Genomic DNA, 4,979 nt, shown 5'->3' on the forward strand with positions numbered 1-4,979 from the left:
ACAGACACAGATACATACCTTCATATGATCAGCACACATTACAGACACACATACATACCTTCATGTGACCAGAACCTACAGACCACTACATACCTCATATGACAGCAACACTAAAAGACCAGATACATACCTTCATATGACGCACACATAACAGACACAGATACATACCTTTACATGACCAGCACCACTTACAGACACAGATACATACCTTCATATGACAGCACATACTTACAGACACAGATACATACCTTCATATGACCAGCACACACTTACAGACACAGATACATACCTTCATATGACCAGCACACACTTACAGACACAGGTACATACCTTCATATGACCAGCACACACTTACAGACACAGATACATACCTTCATATCACATATAGCTCTACAGAGGAAAATTACTTTTGTTTAGCTATTAAGTTTGTGAATTTACCTACTGGAGATACGACATACTGCTTCCATTTCTGTTTTACAGTCTTTCATTGTAATCCTTGCCATTGGCATGATGTTTTTTCTGTATTTTTATTTGAGGATAAGGTCCATTTTGAAAGTGATCATGTGTTATAGTAATTTGAATGATATGTTTTGTACTAAACTGTATGTTAGAAAATTTTACGCAATATGTAAGCCACTGTAACAATGGAAATAGCTGGTGTGTTTTCACTCTGCATTGATTCACTATTCTGAAAATATGTTTAAATACCTTTTTGTGTGATGATGAGTTAGTACATCACTGAAAAATTTAAGGCAGTCACTGTGCCATACCATCAAACAAAGACTATAATAAAGAGTGCCTCTATTTTCACTAAGGATACCTTGTATGCAGTTGAGCTATGACAGTTATGACAATATAATATGTTCAGAAATATTTTTTATTCAAACAGTAGCTAAGTTCTTCGACGGTTTGTGATTAAAATTGTAAAAGTGTGCTGCGTACAGGTCATGAAAAAATGAAAATACTTAATGGGGAGCAAGCATTGTCACTGAATAGTGTTGAGTCACCATAAGGGGTCAGTCCAACCAGTATGTGTCATGTAATAGAGGCTACTGTGATCTGGAATTCTGACAGAGGAATGCATCACTTTTCTACTTCCACAAGACAATCGACTCGAGCTTAGTTAATGGAAGCGGAAAAGGGTCTCAGGCACTGCTCCAAAATGCCCCATAAATGCTTGATTGATTCAGCTCTACACAGTGAAATGTTCCGTGTTAAATCAACTCTTACAAAGTGCATATGGTTGCAATTTGACTCATGTACTGTGTTGGAGTTGAAATAACACTGGACATTTTACTGTAGAGACAGAGAAGGTTCTGGCATCGATAATGTCAATGTATCTGTCAAATATACAGTGCATAATATTTAAATGTAGCTGAGTAATACACAATCACAAAAAGGGATCGGAAGTAAAAATTTTTAAAGTTTGGAGCATTTTCCACTTACCGGTGAGTTGAATAGTTGCTGATTGCAACAATTATCTTGTTTCAATGAAGTAATGCAAATTCAATGGCCTACAGCAGTGGAAAGCCCAAATAAGAACTTGAGTTTCCCAACTAAGTTTTTTTTTTTAATCACGTTTTTAAAACCATGTTTTTTTCACTGCCATTCAATGCTGCTTCAATAAGTACAAAAATACATTAAATTTTTTTTTTTTTTCACATCTCTGGCAGTTCATGCAATCGCTAAAGTACAGTATTGCATGGAATGTAATTTATAATGCACTGAAATGGTAAAAAAGAATTGGACACTTCAATACTGGGGTTACAATGAATGCTTGTAATTCCAGGAATAAGAAAATGCCAGAAACATGTTAGATTTACATCTTTATACATTTGGCAGTGATCCCTGTACTGCCCTACAGGTGTAAGAAAGGCCCATTTCCTGCAATAGAAGAACACTATCCAAGAGACTACAAATACTGCACTGTTTTGACGAACCACCAAAGAGTCTGATGAGGCCATTTCCAGTAATGGAGCTCTGTACAGGACCCTGCAGCCTGAATGCTGAAATAACTTGAAATAAGTCTTGTGCCCCTTCAATATAAAAAGGGTTGAATTGAATTTATTTAACCTTCATTTGTCCAAGTTGAAAAAAATGAGAGCACTAGGAATACAAAAATTCAGAAACTTAGATAAAATTAATGAATAAGAAGAAAAAGAGATTGCCTAGAAAAATGTTTGTTTCATGTATTGTAGGTGGGGCAGGGCCCATACCACGTAGTAACTTCCATGTATTTGTATCAACAAAGTATCTGAGGAATTTGCAACATGCAACATCAGTGCTCTGACACAAATGTTATCTTCTAAATGTTTTGACAGAGAACCTGAACAGGGCACAATCAACATTTTAGTAATCAGAATTTTTATTCTCCAAAAGAAAGTGATTTAGCCTCCTAAAAAACAGCAATTAGTGTTTGTCCTTTGCAGAGGACACGAGTCCCTGATCTTAATCCCAAGAACCATATATTCTAATATACTGAAACTTACAAGAGACATACTATGAAAAACAAAATAATGTTTTCAAAAATATTTACACTGCAAATTTTTTTCTGCCAGGTCTCAATGTGATTTCCCTGTATAAAAAAAGTTTGAGGTCTCAGGAGGCTATGGATCTTTAAAATTAACGGCCACGAAATTTAGATTTTTTTTTTGTATTCAATTGCTTAGCTTTTTACTCATGATTCATACCTTAATACTGTTGGCTTGCTTTTAATTAACCAGATAAATTAATTGAACCCAACTGAAATATTGCTTTTAAAAATATTACATTTTGAATTATATCTAGTCATTTGTGCAATGTCTCAGTATCAAAGGAGCCACATCTTAAAGATGTGAAGTAATGAAAAAAGGTTTCTTTCTAAGCAAAGGTAATGATAGCATTCCACAAGTATATAGTCATGCCTAATATGGAATGTATCTAGAGCTTAGGTGATTTGTGCCCTTATATATATATTTTTTTTCAGTGGGCTCAAACACTGGGAAGGGCCATACTGTAGTACATAGGGCCTCTCCAATGTTAGAGTCACAGGGGCAGCTTTCTGTTCAGCTCACCAAATGCTTCAGCAAAGAGGGCAGGACCACGGACAGCACTTTCCCAATTGCACCTACTACCTATTGCGTTACCGGATGGAACATGTAACGACTAAATGTGTTGGCTTTCGGATATGCAAACTCTTGATTTTCATCAAAAAGGATGCCACGGACCTTCGCCAAGTACACCAGTGAGTGTCTGAGTTGCTCACATGAAGGCCTTATCCTATATTCTTTTGATGCAATGTGCTTTATTATGTTATTTTATTCTTTAGTTTGGTCATTGTGGAAGTATTCATAATTGCTTTGCTTATTTGTCCATTTTAATTAAATAAATGTATGCTGCTTCACAGATAAATGAGGTTGTAAAATTGAAGATCTGACAAAATTAAACAGACCTTTTATTTAAATCCAAAATGCCATCGACCTTGAGGTTTAACACTTGTTATTACTAGTAAATATCATAAGTATCATATATTTGACATTGCTTGCTCATGACGAGCATGCTATTCTTCATAACCTGACACTGTGTACAGTAAGTGTGTGTGTGTGTGTCTATATATATAATCATTTATAGTTGTAATACTAACATGAACGATATAAGCCTATAATAATATACTTGTGCAAACACATACAGTATGCATATTGTCAAGTACAGCAAGTAGTAATTTCTTACTCTGCTTGTGATTTATGATGACTGCAACTACAATAGTGACAAAAACTTTTGTATTGTGGTACACAAACTTTTATTGGTGCTACCCTTGTTCTACCAGACCTTGAGTGGCTGGGAGAGCATCAACTAGGTGGATATTCAGTTCATGAGAACTAGAAGCTTACACACAGAAAGTGGTATTCTGGTTTGAGTAAAAATCAATGGGATCTTTTCCCACATCATAGGCATAAATTGGGTGATATAGCTGAAAACAGTGTTTATGGAGGCCAACCAGTCTTAGCCACAATAAAGTCAATGACAGATGTTGTAAAACAAGACAATCAATATAGAACAGTAGCTGCATGTCAGTTTGTAGTCCATCAGGGAACTTACCTAACTTATTGTGACTAATAAATCTTAATATATGATTATTGTATGAATATTCTAGTAGACCGCCTAGGTATTAATAATTAATAATTTCAAAAAATGTGGCTTCTTAAGTTTGTGATTTAAAAAAAACTCACTTGTGACAATGCTGGAAAAACTTATTGCCATTCAAATCACAATACTACTTACTCTGCATGTTGTAGTTTGAGCAGAAAAAATAAAAAAAATATTTTTTTAAATACAGTAGCTTGCCTATCTTGTTAGTTCCTCCATGCTCCTGGGCTGAATCTCTTGACATTCAGCAATCTTTGGTTGTACTTCTGGTTTTCATTTCCCGGTCTAATCAGACTGGTTTAGACCTGGGACAGCAGGTGAATTAAATCTCCAGTCAGTCAGTAACATTAATCAATCAATTAAAATACTGAGGGGAAAAAATAACAGATTGACTAGGGAAAAAAGACAAACAACAGTTCTTCTGGGATCAATGACAAGATTTCTCTGGTCTCTGTGTGCAACAAAATATTCTGATGAAAATTCAAATGTGACTATTATCTTTTATCCGTTCATATTTTTTGCAGAACAGTTTTTTACTAGTGTTGCCACTCTACGCGATTCTTACTCTTGCATATTTATGAACTAGGTCTGTTCGGGAAGTTACTTCAATATAGTTACCATATTGAATAACTTAACGAATGTGTTCCAACGCATGTAAAATAAATTCACCGATGGACTACAATCTGACTACAATTTAGGGACACCCATTCTCCCTTGACTTGCATTATAGCACGTCTTCTTGTCATTTCCTCCACCATCTTTGACAGTATGATGGTGTGTTGTGCGCAATCGCGCAAAGGAATGCCTCCGCCTCCTCGAATTGTTTGCGCCTGCGCATTACAATCTCTTGTTTT

This window comes from Anguilla rostrata, chromosome 6 (assembly GCF_018555375.3).
Source record: "Anguilla rostrata isolate EN2019 chromosome 6, ASM1855537v3, whole genome shotgun sequence".
NCBI classification, from domain to species: Eukaryota; Metazoa; Chordata; class Actinopteri; order Anguilliformes; family Anguillidae; genus Anguilla; species Anguilla rostrata.